Source organism: Panthera pardus, unplaced genomic scaffold, assembly GCF_024362965.1.
Source record: "Panthera pardus isolate Hobbes unplaced genomic scaffold, ASM2436296v1 HiC_scaffold_27, whole genome shotgun sequence".
Taxonomy (NCBI): Eukaryota; Metazoa; Chordata; class Mammalia; order Carnivora; family Felidae; genus Panthera; species Panthera pardus.
This window is the reverse complement of record NW_026526843.1, coordinates 61,639,889-61,659,071: the sequence shown is the minus strand read 5'-3', so window position 1 is coordinate 61,659,071 and position 19,183 is coordinate 61,639,889. Positions and strand designations below refer to the sequence as shown.

General features: G+C 34.9%; 1 protein-coding gene across 4 annotated transcripts in view; it reads left to right on the top strand.

Annotated features, from left to right (window-relative positions):
* Window positions 1-19,183, top strand: part of GPR174 (G protein-coupled receptor 174) — a 125,302-nt gene that overhangs the window by 66,245 nt on the left and 39,874 nt on the right. Inside the window, exons 1-2 of one of the 4 annotated variants that reach the window (XM_053891464.1) lie at window positions 2,736-2,816; window positions 3,079-3,201. The exons of 2 other annotated variants lie outside the window; for them this stretch is intronic. The gene's annotated coding sequence lies outside the window, so the exon portion shown is untranslated. Of the gene's footprint in view, window positions 1-2,735; window positions 2,817-3,078; window positions 3,202-19,183 lie in introns of those variants that run through there. One more of the 4 variants, XM_053891465.1, reaches the window with a different exon arrangement.

Genomic DNA, 19,183 nt, shown 5'->3' with positions numbered 1-19,183 from the left:
CATTTAGCTGTGTTTGTGAGAGGAGGTAAAGCTACGGTCCTCTTACTTTGCTACTATTTTCCATTTTTTAAAATATATTTTTAATATATTTTATATTTCATAATTACATGATTGAGGAAGGATTTATAAATTGTCTTGACCTCTATCTCTAATTTGACTTGGCTTTAACTTTTTCTTTTTAAGTAGATCTAAGTGAGTCAAGATGTCCACCCTTTTTACATAAAAAGACAGAACCATAGAATTTAGCCTTTGAGTTTATTTGATATTTGACCTTTCCTCTGTAACTAAATAAGACAAACCTTGCCACAGATTATATAATAGTGAATAAATTACCCATATCATTGATGCCATGAGACCCTGGCCAGATGGAAATGATGTTGGTGAGGACATTTTCTTAAAAGTCAAGAAACCTGGGTCTAAGTGACAGCTTTATCATTAATTCACTGTGAAACATGAATCAGGTCCTTCTCTCTTAACTTATTAATCTTTAAAATGAGAACTTAGACTACATCATGACTCCTATTGCATTCAGCTCTGAAAGTATTATTTGAGCAATTTGGAGTGGAATTTAACAATGTTCTTGTAGGAGCATAAGTTGATTCTCATCGAGGTAAATTTCCTTGACCTAAATAAGAAAGATAAGTATAGACTAGGTCAGGAAACTTCACCACCAGGTAGTTTTTCAAAGTATATAAAGATTGGCTCCTATGTGTTCTATCTGTGACAGCCAGCTGAAACCTCAAGACTGATCTGTCTGTACCCAAACTTTATTTGGTTGAAGAAGACAGGAGAAAAATGAAGATAATAAAATGTGATCTTGTACAAAGAAGCAAAATTTATGAGTTTTTAGAAATTTGAAAAATACTGTCACTTCTGTAATTATTGAAATCCTTCCATTCTTAAGAGATACAGCCCAAACTCTCATTCTCCTGAAGACTGGCTTGACTTGCATCCTGAAATTCCATTTCTTATCCCAGTCCTCCTGGGATCCCTGACTTCCTCTGTAAAATATTACAGAAGTAGAAATAACATTTTTAGGCCCTTATGACATGTATGCTGCCTTATAATTTAGGCAATTAGATAATGTCTTATCTGCTTAACTAGATTCTAAAAAGTTTCTGGGAAGCAGTATCCTTTCCTTTACCATCAGCTCTCTTGTACTCTTTTCCCCTCATTCTCTCCTTTTCAGCTATATTTGATCTACTGGTCTGCATTTGGCAGTTATTCAGTAAGTGTTTGCTGAATGGAGCTAAGGTTGTGTGAATGGAGAGAGCATCACAATAAACTCTGGACACAACAAACGCAAGTAGGACAATTTTCTTTAAATAAACACAGAATTAATGCCACATTATTCCAGACTGTGGGGTACAGAATAAAAGGATACAGAAGGGGCAATGAATTGTGATCTCTTGTCAATATAGCTGACCTAATGAAAATTTAGATTAATTTACCCCTTCCCCTATATTTTCTCCACTTACTCAGAACTACACTCAACATAGCTTAGTGCAAAATCACTAAAGATTGGCAATTCAGTTTTCATTCCCTGGAATCTATTCAGTTTTCTTTTATATCCTGCTCTCATTATCTATTTTTATCTTTCCAATTCTAATAAATTTATTCACACCAAGGTTTTCAACTAAGTATATTTCTAAGAGTGTCAGGATTTAAAAATCAACACTTCAGGAAGAAAGGAATGCTTACCCCCAAAGGATTTGTTTTTCAGGCATTAGTGAAAAAAATATTTTGAGGCAAAGAGTCCTACAGATGCTTCCTAATGCTTCCTATAATATGCCATACAGATATGTCCTGGAATAAAACTGGATTTGCATTAATATACTTCTTTCTCCCATGGTACATGTGAAAATTTCCTTTGCTCTGATCTAAAATACTATGCAAGTCTTGGAGATTGCCTTCAGCTGCCCCTTGTCCATTTCACAGGTGTACTGCTGCAGGTGGAATATATTAGGCATCTAATACAGTGTAGTCCTAGGCTCTGGGGCTCTGAAGGTCCTTGGAACACCATCTTCAATGGGTTGTGGCTACAGGTCTGGGCTACAGAAAAACAGCCTATTTTCACCCAATTATTCCTAACCACTGAGAGGAAATGAAGGTTTACTTATACTTCCTGGCAGAAGACTCTGAGGGGAATGGGGAGTGGGTGGACAGGAAGTGTGAGGTGAGTTATGTATCTTCAAGTTTTTCTTAAGGAGTAGAGTATTTATTTTAATATCAGGGGTTTAAATGTCTGTATATCTAAGAATACTCTAGGCAGAGGTCATTCCCACTTTGAACTCTCCTATTGGGAGCTACCTAAGGGTCAATCTTAGGTAAGGAGTGTCCACTTTGGTACCTGAACACAACAATTGAGGGGCCTATAGAAAGGATCACGATGAAGATTTCACTATCTATGAAAGGGGCCAGAGGGCACATAGTTTTTACAAAAGACTCCATAAACAAATAAACCATGCATTGTCACAAACTCAAAGCTAAGTGCAACCACAGGATTGGAAGACAATGCACTGTCGCCCTATAAATAGAAACAAAAGTTTATTTGCTTAGTGTGAAGCTTTGCAGCCTGTATTTACAGCCCATAAAATAGTTCTTCATAATTAATCAGAGATAAAGAGGGACAGAGAGAGACAGAGAGAGAGAAGAGAGAGAGAGAGAGAGAGAAGAGAGAGAGAGAGAGAACAAGCACAGGCAAGCTTGCTAGCTCAAGCTACCGCCTGGAAAACGGAAATGTTCACTGTGCACAGAGGCTTGCATATTTCACGCTGACATCTCACTACCATGTTTTCCAACATGGTAGTGGTTAGGTAATGCTGAGAATTTTATTTCTTTCTTTTTTTTCTTTACCTTTGCTATATTCATTTTTGTTTTGGCTTTATTATATTTTGTTTTATTTTTATTCTTTCTTCCCTCCTTGTCTCCCTCTTCCCTCCCTTTCTTTTCTTTCTTTTTCTTCTTTATCTTTCACTCTTTAACTCCTTTCCTTTTGTCTTTATTTATCTCATTTTTAAGAGGTTGGGTTTTTTTTGTTTTTTTTTGTTTTTTTTTTGTTTTTTTGTGATGGAAAAGGATGTTGGTTTTTCTCAGAACAAGGAGCTGGAATTGAGGTACAGATCAATAGCATCCTTGTTGAAGTGGCTGTCACTTGAATTCTTCGGAAATCATTGGAGAAAACAGAAAGAAACTGAAACGGTAGGCTCCAGTTTTTAATGAATTAGATCTTATCTGTATCTTTTACCACTGATATCTAGAACTGTTCTCTTCACACCAAGTTCTGGGTAATCTGTCAGATCTAAGGGTGGTATGGATATCATGAACCTGGACCATCCTTGTATGTCATTTCCTTAGTATTTGCACAAACAAAAATAATTATACACTTGACTGCTTAATGTGGGAAGGGGGAGGTAACTTTGAACAGGGAGAAATTTAAGTTTGACATGGAGAGGTTTTTTTCCTAATGTGTTTCACTCAATTGATATTGAATAAAATAGCCCTGTGAACATTTGTAATTTAAGCAACTCTATATTAAGTAGAATTACTTGCAGAATATGCAGGATGTTTTTTATCTACTCTTAGTTATAACTTTTTGGAGGTGATAGTTTCTCTGATAAATGATTTAAATGGTTAGATTTCTGTTATTTTCAAAATGAGCTATGATTAAAAAATAAGAACTATAATGTCTCAGGACATTTACCAACATGAATACATATTCTTATCAGCTTGTAAAAGTTATATATTTTTACTGTAAAAGTGAATTGTAATTAATGTTAAGTGTAAAGATTCTGCTTTCAAAGAAAGCACTCCAGAGCAACAACAACAACAATAACAAACAACAACAACAACCAAAACATGTTTATAATTAGAGAGGAGAAATAAGAAGACAAGAGGAGACTTATTTACTCTGTTTCTCACACATAAGCTTTATCTATCAGAATAATCAGTACATTAAAATCAATAATGGGTTAAATGATTTTAGATTAAATTTACATTTTTAGATACTCATCATCAACATATTTTGACAAAATGTAAGTAAAATTGTTTTCTGGTTTGCGTGTTGCTTTTCTTTTGTGCTCAAGTAGAAAATGTTGAGGAAGTCACCTTCTAACTTTAAACCCAATGATAAGGCTATCAGTAACATGTAACTTCTAGAAGCTGCATTTAGAGATTTTAAAAAAGTTAAGGATGTATGTCCATGGTGCAACATGACCCAAGATAAAATCTCAAATGATTTTCTGCTCCTTCCTTTCTCTATGTCAACAGTTGTGTCCTTGGACTTCGTTTTGTTTTTTAATTTCTTTTTCATGGACTTTATTTTATACTGCTCTAATCTTTCCAGGGAAGTAAAAAAGTTATAATTTTATTCAACTAGAGCTAAATTTGTTAGAGAGCTTTGGATCATTCAGCAAGGAGTATTTCTTTCAGGCAGCTGCTGTAAATATCAAGTATTGTGGCAAAGGCATTAATCTTATAGATGGGATTCAAGTTGTTCATCCCAAGGAAAGATTCCACCAGCCACATTAGTAAATATTTGGATCACATGAAAGTCATCCTCCAGGAACTTAGTATCAGAGGGGGTATTTTTTTATTATAGAAAATATTCTTTGCACTTGTAAACACATGTACTGCTCTCTCTTACTGTATGTTTGCAATAGTTACATTTCTGTGAGACAGGAATCATTTAATATACCAATTCTGTGTGGGCTGGTACAGTATGGTACAGAATATTGTAAAGGTGAATAAATACAAAATGGGACATTGATTCCTCCAAAAACCTCACTGAATTTTCACCTAGAGACCCTTAGGAATGAATGAACTCAATTTTCCCCCTGTGTACTAAGTGAAATGAAAAGTAGAAAGAAGCATGCTTTATACCTTCATTTTATAGACACTATTAGCACCAGTCAGATGCTCAGAACCCAAAAGGAAATTAAACTCTTTCTTCTGACCCTTGCCTAATCCTGAAAGAAAGAACTACAGATAGTGCTGTTTCCCTTGCCCATTAAAGTTACATCCCAAAAGCCTTTGTCTTGTGCCATAGGTCTAGAGAATCAGTCTGCAGACCACGAGTTAAAGGAAATTATTAGAAACGGATTCAAAACCTGTCACTTACAGGAGCAATGGAAAAACACCTAAGATTCTTTTATGCTTTGAAAAGTGACATAGATTGACAGTTTGCATTTTAAAGCTGGAAAAGCTGAGGTTCAGAGAATTTAAGTGACCTAACCAAGTACCTCTGTGAGTCAATGACAGACAAAAGACTGCAACTTAGGTCTCTGATACCTCATCAGAGCTCATTTTACTTTTTTATTACTGCTGAATAAGGCTTAAGGATTAAGAGACATATGTATTAATCATTGGGAAATGTTAAAGATGTCCTTTTGAAATCACTCAAGAATGAAGGGGCACACTTCAGGCTTCTCCCAAGGGCCCTGATAATTTAGCAAATTTTGCTTTGCTGGGCTTTACTATGGTTTTCTTGCCAGAATAGGAGAAAATTATTCTACTGTTCCCACAGAAAAAACCCAAAATGAAAATGAATATAAACAAAATAATATAGTAAACATTAACACAGACCTGGCCATGTACTGGATGCTTTTGTGCATTATCATGTGCCAGTGCAACAGTTTGGGCAAGCTATAAAACATCAGAAAGTACTCAGGAAGTTCTGAGGTCTAGGATATTCCAAATTTGAGAAAGGAGTAAAGATTTCAGGGTAAAAATAAAGGTAAAACAGCCTTAGAATAAAGTGTGAGGAAGTTAATATTATAACAATTGGTAGTATGTGAATACAGAAAAGGGTATAGTCATTAGTGCCTTGACTATTACTGCTTATCATATAACAGCATAATATCTGGGACTTGAAAATTAAAGTGGGTTTTCTTGGTATAGTCATTGAAAGATAATCCATAGAGGAGAGTGTGCTTCAGAGGAATAACTTTTACTTGTAGCAATGACTGCTTTAGTATCAGCCAGAAATCAAGATGCAGACAGAGTTCCTGAGAAATCATCAGAAGTACAGGAGTTTAATCAAAATCAAGTCTGGGGATGGGTACGGGCCAAGAAATTCACTAAATCTAACTAGCTAGTGAGGAAACAAAAGTTTAAACCATTGGCCATGATCGGCAGGTGGATCATGAAAAGCATGATCTGAGCCCAGAACATGAGCCAATGCTGCCCATTTAGGCTCAAATGTACCTTGGACAGCATAATTACTATCTCACTAGGTACCTAAAATATATGCACTGTAAGTCATGAACTCAAAAAGCCCTTCAATTCCTTCCTTACTTATTGAAAATATATTTGTTTCTTCCAAAAGCTTTTGCTCAATGCCACACTATTTACAAAAGGGAATGGCAAGGCTTCTTCCACATTCTCAGAAGCAGAAGAGAGCATGTAATTTAGTTATAATTATAGTTACTCAGTTAAAACTCTTTTCAGCTTTACTTGGTAGATCATATTTAGATATTTCTCATAAGCTAATAACATATTACCAGATATTTCTTTTTTAAATGTTTTTTTTTTAAATTCCAGTTACCTAAGATATAGTATAATATTAGTTGCAGGTATAAAATTTAGTGATCCAACACTTCCATACAACACTCCATGCTCATCACAACAAGTGCACTCCCTAATTACCATCAGGTATTTAACTCATTCCTCCACCCACCTCCCCTTGTGTAGCCATCACTTTGTTCTCTATAGTCAAGAGTCTAATCCTTAATTTGTCTCCCTCTATTTTTCCCTATGCTCCTTTGTTTTGTTTCCTAAATTCCCTTATGAGTGAAAACATACTGTATCTGTCTTTTGCTGATTGACTTATTTCACTTAGCATAATAATCCCAAAGTCCTTTCATTTCATTGTGAATGACAAGATTTCATTCTTTTTGATGGCTGAGTAATATTCCATTATATATATGAAAATATAATGGTGTGATATATATGCACCACATCTTCTTTATCCATTCATCAGTCAATGGACACTTGACTGAATATACATATATGTATATGTATATGTATATGTATATGTATATGTATATGTATGTAGATTGATTTGGGTAGTATATACATTTTAACAATATTTGTTATTCCAATCTATGAGCATGGAATGTCTTTCCATGTTTTTGTGTTGTCTTCAATTTCTTTCATAGATTTTTTCATAGTTTTTTTTTATAGTTTTTAGAGTACACATTTTCCCCCCTCTTTTACCAGATATTTCTTATAGGTTAATGACTTATTTTTAGATGCTAAAATAATTTTTACACTTTATTTATAGGATAACATTAATGATACTTATTTACTGTTTGGAATATCTACTCATTTTTAGGTGATACAAGGTGACCTGTGAGTTGGTTCTTTATTTTTTCAAGTTTATTTATTAATTTTGAGAGAGAGCGAGCACATATGCAAGTGAGTGGGGGAAGAGAAGAGAGATAGAGGGAGAGAGAGAGAATCCCAAGCATGTTCCACACTTCCAGTGTAGAGCATGACGCAGGGCTCAAACTTACAAACTGTGAGATCATGACCTAAGCCAAAATCAAGAGTCTGATGTTTAACTGACTGAGACACCCAGGCACCCCAAGTTCTTTAAAACTGAAAATATGTTATGCTGAGTGGTTCCTCTATTTTGAGTGTGTCAGACCAAATGTTGTGCCAGAAAATAAATGACATCTAAAAGATAGATTGATTTATTATTTATCAGATGTGTTTTTTCAACAGCCATTTAATTCCAAACCTCCAGAAGGAAATGTGTTCTTGACATTTGTGATTGATGTCACATCAATATGTATAAATAGAGACACCCTGATTACAAAGGTGAATAAATTAGTAAGACAGTGACTACAAACTATAGAAAAAAATGTTGTTTTAAATTAAGCTTCACAATTTATGACTTCAAGTTATATTACAAACCTTAATGATCATACAGTATTGTGTTGCCTCAAATATAGACACATCAATCAATGGAAAAGGATAGAAAACCCAGAAATGAACCCACAACTATATGGTCAATTAAATTTCAACAAAGCTGGAAAAAATATCCAATGGGAAAAAGAGAGTTTCTTCAAAAAATGGTGTTGGGAGAAATGAACAGCAACATGCAAAAAAAAAAAAAAAAAAAAAAAAAGAAACTGGACCACTTTTTTACACCATACGCAAAACTAAATTCAAAATGGATTAAATACCTGAATGTGGTGACTTGAAATCATAAAAGTTTTAGGAGATTACACAGACAGTAACCGCTTTGATATTGGCCATAGCAACTTCTTTCTAGATATAGCTCCCGAGGCAAAGGAGACAAAAGCAAAAAGAAACTCCTGGGACTTCATAAAAATAAAAATCTTCTGCACACCAAAGGAAAAAATCATGAAAACCTAAAGGGAACCTAAATAATGAGAAAAGATATTTGCAAATGACATATCTGATAAAGGGTTACTATCCAAAATATATAAAGAAATTATAAAACTAAACCCTACAAAATAGAATAATCCAATTAAAAATGAGCAGAAAACATGAATAGACATTTTTCCAAAGAAGAATACAGGTGGCCAACAGTCACATAAAAAAAATGCTCAACATCATTGATCATCAGGGAAATAGAAATCAAAACTACAATATCATGTCACACCTGTCAGAATGGCTAAATTCAACAACACAAGAAACAACAGGCATTGGGAAGGATGTGGAGAAAGGTGGTCTTTTGGTAAGAAGGCAAACTGGTGGAGTCACTCTGGAAAATAGCATGGAAGTTCCTCAAAAAGTTAAAAATAGAACTACCCTATGATCGACCTATTGAACTACTAAATATTTACCTAAAGAATACAAAACTACTAATTCAAAGGGATACATGCACCCTGATGTCTATAGCAGCATTATCTACAATAGAAAAATTATGGAAACAACACAAGTGTCCAGTGACTGATGAATGTATAAAGTGAATGTACACACACACACACACACACACACACACACGCACAGACACGCCATATGTATATGTAATGGAATATTAGTCATAAAAAAAGAATGAAATCTTGCCACTTGCAATGATGTGGATGGAATTAGAGAGTATTATGCTTAAGAAATCAGTCAGAGAGAGAAAAATACCACATGATTTTATTCATATGTGGAATTTAAGAAACAAAAAAAAATGAGAAACTGACTCATGTTTGGAGAACAAACTGATGGTTATCAGAGGGGAGGTGGATGGTGGGATGGGTAAAATAGGTCATGGGGATTAATATGTACCAATTTCAAAATTGGTTATTCTTTTCTTATATTGAAGCCATGTGAACTAAGAAGTGGGGGGGAGTAAAACAGATAAAATAGGGAATAAAGTAGATTAAAAATGGGGATCATAGAAAGCATAGGTAAAATACTTTCTCTTTAACCAATATTTATTGTGCTTACTATTTTTCAAGTGTAGTATGGGTAATAATTGGAGTTTTTTTCCATAGGGCCAAGGATTTGTAGTTACAGGATGACTGTCACAGGTTCAGAATACAATATATGGCTATATTACAGAGAGAATTAATGAAATCTAATCCACATACTTAAGTTTAGGAGCTCAGTGTCGTAACCATCTGACCCAACCATCAACAGAACTCTGAGAAACTAACTAGCTAACTAACTAACTAACTAACAGGTACAAGGTTTTAGGATAGTCTGTCTCGTGATGATGTGGTTATTCTCCACATCCTCCTGCTCTATATACCCCACCCTCCATGTCTATGCTTTCTTATCTAAGAGGAAATAGAGGAAGAACCTTGAGACATGCATCCCTGAAATCTGTTCTAAATTATATTTTCGGCAAGCATGGATCAGAAATTTGAGCTTTAGATTGTACTCTTTTGGGACTGGTTAGGGGTATAAACCTGAACAAAGGAGCAAACTTCCTCACTTTTCAGTTTCACTATTTGTGAGAATAGTATGATTGAGGGCACCTCTCTTTCAGGGGTATTAATCACCATGCAAATACCTAATACATACTTCTAATTACTTTGTTTAGAATTCTTCCATAAAATTTGCAAAATGTCATGTGCAATTGGATTGAAATTATACTGGAAAAGTTAGGTTACACCTGCCTTCCACCTGTCAGATTTCTTTCAGCACATGGAAACATTATGCTTGGTCAAGCTTCAACCTTAAATTATTTATAAGGAACATAACTATTATAAGGCTTAAAGATGAAAAAAAAATGAGAAATAGAAATATGAGTTTTATGGATTAATAAAATCACTGCTTTTAGAAAGGCCATATGGAATGACCCAACCACATTAAAAACTATGCTGGGTTTGTACCCTACATATATGGCAGCTTTCTATAGAGCTTAGTACTTGACTTGCTCAATTTAGCAATCGATTTTATTCAATTTCTCTCTCATTTTGTGTATTGTGTTGCTGCTGACAGTCTACCAGCTTTCAAGTAGAGACGCATGTCTTCTTTTTCTCTCCAGCATGGTAACTTGATTTACAACAAGGTATTGCTCATCTCGTCACTTAATTCTTTTTCCCTAGACTGATAATATAGCAAATTGTAGCAGCAGGAAAGGACTGGACAAAAAAGAACATTTGTCCCATTTTCGTTACTTTATCCAGTCTTGCATGCCAGTGAAAATGGATGTCTGTATGTCTGTGTTTCTGTATGTAGGAATGGGGATAAAAAGAGAGATAGGGAAGAGACAGGAATAGGTGTTGATTTTTTTTCTGCATGTAGTAAGAACACTGGTTCTTATTGCATTGAAGAAACAAAAATGAAGGACATGTGTTTTGAATGATTTACACACTGGTGTCTATTTAAAGATTGACAGCCCTTAATAAAGTAAACAAAGCTTACATCCAAATGGTCTGACTATATGAGAACTAAAGTATCCACTAACATATTAGAGAGTGTAGAGTTGGAAGTGTGATGTAGATAAAAGAACCCAAAGCTTTTTAATTAAAATGTACGTTCTAGTAGTGGCTTTGCCATTAAGTTGTAATGTAACTAAGAAGGGATAGCTTACTTTCTCTAGCCCTCAGTTACTTTGTTTCTTAACAACAAAGCATTAATATAGATTAATAGATTATTAATAAAAAATTCTAAAATTTAATATTTTTAAAAAATATTCCATCACTTCTACCAGCAATTGAAAAAAAATATAATAAGGCTCATTGAATTGTCAGCATACTGACAAAAAAAAAAAAAAGAAAAACTGTGTACTGCTCCAGATGCTCAAGACGATTGTGTTGACTGAACTTGTTGAATTATTTAGTCCATGTGTAGGCTCATGAGAAAGTTTAGCATAATATATGAAGGGTACAAATTGTTTAAAACCTCTCCCTTACTCTCCTCCCTTGGTACTGTCCTTCATTTTTCTTGGATCTGTGATGGTTCCCATGAATTATTTAAAACAAGACTACTGGGGGCACCTGGGTGGCTCAGTCAATTAGATGTGTGACTTTAGCTCAGGTCATGATCTTATGGTTCGTGGGTTTGAGCCCTGTGTCAGGCTCTGTGCTGACAGCTCAGAGCCTGGAGCCTGCTTTGGATTCTGTCTCCCTCTCTCTCTGCCCCTCTCCTACTCGTTCTCTTTCTCTCTCTCTCTCCCTCTCAAAAATAAATAAACATTAAAAAAATTAAAAAAAATTAAAAAAATTAAAAAAATAAAAGACTCCTGGGAAAGTGCCTGCATGGTCTCAGTGAAGTTTGTGCATAACATCTTCTACTTCTTGGTCATGGATACGTTAGCTTAAATCCACTGATAAAATCTCAGTTTTTTTGAGCTTAAAAATAGAGACACTGTCTTTATTTCACTTAGCATTATAACTTCTAGGTCAGCTAATGTTGTTGCAAATGGTAAGATCACATTATTTTTTATGGATGAGTAATATCGCTTTCTATACCTTTTTTTAATCCATTAACTAAGGATAGGCACTTGGGTTGCTTTCATATCTTGACTATTGTAAATAATGCTGCAATAAACATAGGGGTACATATATCTTTTAGAATTAGTGTTTTCTTTTTCTTTGGGCAAATACCCAGTAGTGGGATTATTGTATCTATTGTAATTATATTTTTAATTATTTCAAGGAACTTCCACACTTTTTTTCACAGTGGCTGCACCAATTTGCAGTCCCACCAACAGTGCTCAAGTGTTTATTTTTCTTCACATCATCACCAACACTTGTTATTTATTGTACTTTTGAGTTTAGCCATTCTGACATGTGTAAGGTGATATCTCATTATGGTTGTGATTTATATTTCCCTGATGATTAGTGATGTTGAGCATCTTTCCATGTGTCTGTTGGTCATCTGTATGTCTTCTTTGGAAAAAAGTTTTTTAGGTCCTCTGCCCATTTTTAACCAGATCATTTTTTTGTGTGTTGAGTTGTATAGGTCCTTTATATATTTTGGAAATAACCCATTATTATTCATATCATTTTCAATAACTTCTCCCTTTCAGTAGGTTGCTTTTTTGTTTTGTTGATGGTTTCCTTCACTGTGTGCAAGTCTTGTATTTTGGTGTTGTCCCAACAATTTAATTTTGCTTTTGTTTCACTTGCCAGATGAAACATACCTAGGAAAATGTTGTTATGGCCCATGTCAAAGAAATTACTTTTTATGTTTTCTTCAAGGAATGTTATGGTTTCAGGTCTCACATTTAGGTCTTTAATCCATTTTGAGTTTATTTTTGTATATAGTGTAAGGAAGTTGTCCAAATTCATTCTTTTTCATGTAGCTGTCCAGGTTTCTCAACACCATATCTTTCCAAATATATATTCTTCTCTCCTTTGTTATAGCTTAATTGATAATAATGTGTGGATTTGTTTCTGGGCTGTGTATTCTGCTCCACTGATCTCTATCTATTTTTGTCCCAGTACCATGTTGTTTTGATTATTGCAGCTTCCTAGTATATCTTAAAATCTGGGATTGTGATATCTGCAGTTTTATTCTTCTTTTTCAAGATTGTTTTGGGTATTTGGGGTCTTTATTGGTTCCATGTCCAATTTTAGGATTATTTGTTCTAGTTCTGTGAAAAATACTGCTGGTATTTTTTATAGGAAGTGCATTATATGTATAGATTTCTTTGGGTAGTATGGACATTTTAACAATATTTATTCTCCCAATCGGTGATCAAGAAATATCTTTCCATTTAATTGTGTCATTTTAAGTTTCTTTCATCAGTATTTTATAGTTTTAGAGTACATATTTCACCTTCTTGGTTAAATTTGTTCCTCTGTGTTTTATTATTTTTGATGCAATTTGATGTAATTGGGATTGTTTTCTTAATTTATCTTTCTTCTACTTCATTATTAGTGTACAGAAATGCAAAATACTTCCTTATATTAATTTTGTTTCCTGCAAATTTGCTGAATTCATTTATCAGTTCTAGCAGTTTTTTGGTAGTATCTTTAGGGTTTTCTATATAGAGTATCATATCATCTGCAAATAGTGCCAGTTTTTATTTATTTTATTTTATTTTATTTTATTTTATTTTATTTTAAACATTTGTTTATTTTGGGGACATAGAGAGACAGAGCATGAACGGGGGGAGGGTCAGAGAGAGAGGAAGACACAAAATCTGAAACAGGATCCAGGCTCTGAGGTGTCAGCACTGAGTCTGACGCGGGGCTCGAACTCACAGACTGTGAGATCATGACCTGAGCCAAAGTCGGATGCTTAACCGACTGAGCCACCCAGGCGCCCCAATAGTGACAGTTTTACTTCTTCCTTACCAATTTGGATGCCTTTTTTTCCCTTTTCTGATTACTGTGGATAAGATTTCAAGTACTATGTTGAATAAAAGTGGCGAGAATGGATATCCTTGTTTTGTTCCAAATTTTACAAAAAAAAAAAAAGAAAAAAAACTCCCAGGTTTTCCCCATTAGGTATGATGTTAGGTGTACTTTTCATTATATGGCTTTATGGCGTATATGGCTATATGGCATTATATGGCGTTATGTTGAGGTATGTTCCCTCTAAGCTTACTTTGTTGAGGGTTTTTATCATGAATGGATGCTGTACTTTGTCAAATGCTTTGTCTGCATGTATTGAGTTGAACATGTGGCTTTTATCCTTTCTCCTGTTAATGTGGTGTATCTAATTGATTGATCTGAGAATATCAAAACACACTTGTATCTCAAAAGTAAATCCCCTGATGAGGAGTGACGTTGAGCATTTTTTCATGTGCCTGGGAAGGAAAAAAAAAGTTAGAGAGGGAGAAAGCCAAACCATAAGAGACTCTTAAAAACAGAATAAACTGAGGGTTGATGGGAGGGTGGGAAGGAGGGGGGTGGGTGATGGGCATTGAGGAAAGCACCTGTTGGGCTGAGCACTGGGTGTTGTATGGAAACCAATTTGACAATAAATTTCATATTAAAAAAATATTAAAAAAAAGTAAATCCCACTTGATCATGGTGACTGATTTTTAGCAAAATATTTATTTATTTATTTTGGAGAACACAAGTGGGGGAGGGGCAAGAAAGGGGCACAGAGGATCTGAAGGAGGCTCTGTGCTGACAGACTGACAGCAGTGAGCTCGATGTGGTGCTTGAACTCATGAACCACAAGATCATGACCTTAGCTGAAGTCAGATACTTAACCCACTGGGCCACCCAGGTGCCCTAGTGACTTTTTAAAAGGTATTATTGGACTTGGTTTGCTAATATTATGTTGGAGATTTTTCATCTAGGCTCATTAGAGATATTGCTCTGTAGTTTTATGTAGTGTCTTTAACTGTTTTTAGTATTAGGGCAATGCTGGCCTTATAGAATGAATTTGGAAGGTTTCTTTCCTCTTTTATTTTTTGAAATGCTCTGAGAAGTATAGGTAGTAACTCTTCTTTTCATGTTTGGTAGAATTCACCCACGAAGGCATCTGTTCCTGGACTTTGTCTGCTGGGAGTTTATGATTACTGAGTCCATTTCATTGCTAGTAATCTGTCTTTTCATTTTTTTATTACTTCCTGATTGTATTTAGAAAGGTTATTATTCGCATGGATTTATATATTTCTTCTAGGTTGTACAATTTTTTGGCATACATTTTTTTGTCATGTCAATACAAATTCTTTCTATTTCTCTGGTGTCAGTTGCTATTTCTTTTTCTTCATCTGATTTTATTTATTTACCTTTTTTGTGCCTGGCTAAAGGTTTAACAATTTTTTTCAGTCTTTTCAAAGAAACAGTTTCTAGTTTTATTGATCTGTTTTTTTGTTTGTTTGTTTTTTGTTTTTTGTTTTTTTAGTCTCCATGTCATTTATTTCTATTCTAATCATTATTTTTACCTTCCTTCTACTGGCTTTGGGCTTTGATTTTTTTATTTTTCTAGCACATTTAAGTCTAAGGTTAGGTTATTTATTTGAGGTTGTTTTTATTCCTTAGGTAAGCCTGTGTTATTATAATCTTCTTTCTCACAACAGCCTTTGCTGCATCCCAAAGATATTTGACTATTGTGCTTCTATTTTCATTTCTCTCCACTTGTTATTTTATTTTATCCTTGATTTATTTTTTTAAAATAAAGATTATTTAATTTTGAGAGAGAGAGATAGAACATCAGCAGAGGAGGGGTAGAGAGAGAGGGAGACACAGAATCTGAAGTGCAGGGCTTGAACTAATGAACCATGAGATTGTGACCTGAGCTCAAGTTGGATGCTTAACTGACTGAGCCACCCAAGTGCCCCTCTCCTTGATTTCTTGGTTGACCCATTAATGGTTGACTAGCATTTTATTTAGCCTCCATGTATTTGTGTTATTTCAAGATTTTTCTTGTGATTGATTTCTAGTTTCATACCATTGCTGTTGACAAAGAATCAAGATATGATTTCGACTTTAAAAAAAATGAGACTTTTTTGTGGCCTAATATGTGATATATTCTGGAAGATGTAGCATATGCACTTGAAAAGAGTGTGCATTTGACTGCTTTTGAATGAAATGTTCTGAATATATATTAATTCCATCTTTTCCAATGTATCATTCAAAGCTACTGTTTCCTTGTTGATTTTCTGTCTGGATGATCTATCCATTGTTTTAAGTGGAGTGTTAAAGTCTCTTATTGTATTATAGATTTTTGCTTTTATATCTGTTAATACTTGCTTTATTTCTTTGGGTGCTCCCATTCTGAGTCCATAAATATTTACAATTGTTATATATTCTTGTTTATTTCATGATTACATGAAAGAATACTTTGTTTTTTTGTTACAATCTTTGTTTTAAAGTGTCCTTTGTTTTTTGTTACAATCTTTGTTTTAAAGTCTATTTTGTTTGATATAAGTACTGCTACCAGTTTTTTTTCCCTTCCATTTGCATGATAAATGTTTTTACATCTTTTCACTTTCAATCTGCAGATTTCTTCAGGTCTGTCATGAGTCTCTTGTATGCAGAATATAGATGGGTGTTGCTTTTTTGTACATTTATTTCTCCCTGTGTCTTTGTACCATTTAGTGCATTTATAATCAAAGTAATTATTGATAAGTATGCACTTACTGCCATTTTGTTACTTGTTTTACAGTTGTATTTTTTTTCTGTTCCTTTTTTTCTTGCTCTCTTCCCTTGTAGTTTGATGGCTTTCTTTAGCGATATGCTTGGGTTCCTCTCACTATACTTTTTGCAATTCCATTATAGGTTTTTTTATTTGTGGTTACCATTAGGTTTATATATAACATACTATGTATATAGGAATCTATATTAAGTTGATGGTTGCTTAGGTTTAAAACCATTTTAAGTAAGCACTAAATTTTTACTCCACCCTTCATGTTATATATATAGATGTCATACTGTGTATCCTTTTATTATGTGAATTAATTGACTGATTTTTGTTGATATAATTGATTTACTGCTTTTGTGCTTTAACCTCCACACTGGTTTTATAAGTGATCAATCTATTACTTTTATTATGTTTCTATGTACTTGTAAAAATTTTTCCTTTTCTAAATTTCTTCTGATTATGGCATTTTCTCTCCACTCAAAGAATTTCCTTTAATGTTTCTTGTAAGGTAAGTTTAGTGGTGATGAACTCCTTTAAATTGTGTTTGTCTTGGAAACTCTTTATTAAACTCTTCTTCTATCTTGAATAGTAGCCTTGCTTGATAGAATATTTTTTCTGCAGTTTTTTTTCTTTTTTTACAGTTTCTTTTTTTTACAGTTTTTTTACACTTTTAAAATATCATCCCACTCCCTGAAAACATTTCTGCTGAAATATCAGCTGACAGCCTTATGGGGTTTCCCTTTTATGTAACTGTTTTTTTTCTTTTTTTTCTTGCTCCTTTTAAAGCTCTCTATCACTACTTTTTACCATTTTAATTATTATGTGTCTTGGGGCAAGCTCCTTGGCTTCATTTTGTTGGTAGCTCTCTGTGATTCCTGAATCTGGATGTCTGTTTCCTTCCCCACATTAGGGAATTTTTCAGCTTTTTTTTTGTCAAATTAATTTTCCGTCCTTTTATTCTCTTTTTTTTCCTTCTGGAATCCTTATAATTCCAATATTATTACAACTTATGAAGTCACTGAGTTCCCTTAACCTATTCCCATTTTTTATTAATTTTTCTTTGCCATTTAGCTTGGTTAGTTTCTATTAACTTGTCTCCCAGGTCGCTGATCTGTTTTCCTATTTCCTCTAATCTACTATATATTCTTTCTAGTGTATTTTTAAGTTCAGTTATTGAGTTCCTCATCTCTGACTGGTTCTCTCTCTCTCTCTCTCTCTCTCTCTCTCTTACATTTTCTGTCTCTTTGCTGAAGGTCTCAGGCATATTGCCAATCTCCATTCCATTTAACTCCTTTGCTGTGATTTTTCCCTGCTCTTCCGCTTGGAACATATTCACCTGTCTCCTCATGTTGTTGAAATTTCTGTGTTTGTTTCTGTGTATTAGGAAGTTCAGTTATGGTCTGATCTTGACAGTAATGGCCTTATGAAGATGAAGTCCTGCAGTGCACTGTAGGGTAATGTCTCTTGGTCACTGGAACCAGGTACTTCAGGGGTGTCTTCTATGTGTGTTGCGTGCACCTTACTATGGCGGTTGAACTGTGTTTGCCTTAAGTCCAGTAGGCTGTAAGGGCCTACTTTGCCTGTTGTAGGCAGGTTTTTGTCCTTGTACCTTGAAGGGGCCAGTCTAGGGTTGCCTTATTATTATACTTGGGTCAGACCAGATGCCTGCCTTTTTCTGGGGATGCTTTTGCACTGAACTTCAGAGTGTTCTCCCTACATTGTCCCCTGAGAAGATTTACTTGATGGGTGGAACGTGCAGTCAGACCTAGATGTTTGCCTACAGTCTGTCTCTTGGGGTTGCAGTGACCCCAAATTAAAAGGGCTTTCTCTTTGTGAAGTTTTGTTGGCAGGTGGAGCTGGCAGTCAGACAAGATATCTGCCCCCAGCCCACTGCTGGGGCCATGGTTGGGTTGTGTGTGTAGTTATCTTTCCTTATCTCCAGGGCAGGATTCACTTTGGAAGGACTACTTTTGAGTGGGTTGGACTGGACAGGCAACTATGCAGAACATGGGGATGGGGCCTGCAGTGTTTGGAAACTAGGTGAAGAGTGTTCAAGTTGGTTTCAGCAGGTATCTGGCTATCTAGGTTGCCAATGGGGAGAGAAATCATGACCACCAGTTCTTTTGTCCTTGAAGTCTTTTAAATGTCCTTGTAACTCCAGCACATGTTCTGAAATTAGTAAATAAATCTCCTTCCTATATACCTCAGGCACTTTTTAAACTGCTGCTTCTATGTTGTATCTTTCAGGGTGGGTTGTTTATTATACTGTCTCTTTAATAGCTGGGATTCAATTTTCCCTCTGGCTCTTCCACAGTTAAAAATGCTGATTTTTAAAGCACCCAGAGTTAAGCTGTTCTTAGTGTAAAAGTGCAAATTTAAGCCCCACTGTTTTTCAAAGCCAAATGTTATGAGGACTCATCTGCCCAGTGCAGGTCCTTTGTATCTGGGGTGCCTGCTGTGGGGCTTATTCCTCTTTTCCATGCTTGTGGTGTCCCACCCATGTGTGGTTAGTCTGACCAGGAGTTTGGTTCATAACCACATTTCTTTCCCTACTACCATTTTTATGTGATCTCTTCTCTAGGATTAACAATGGAAAGTCTGTTTTGCCAAGCTTTGGGTTGTTGCCTGGGTTAGATGCACTGGTGTGGCTATTTGGCGTATTCCTGGGTGGAGGTAAACTTAGGATCCACTTATTCACCTTCTTCCTAGGCTAATCAAA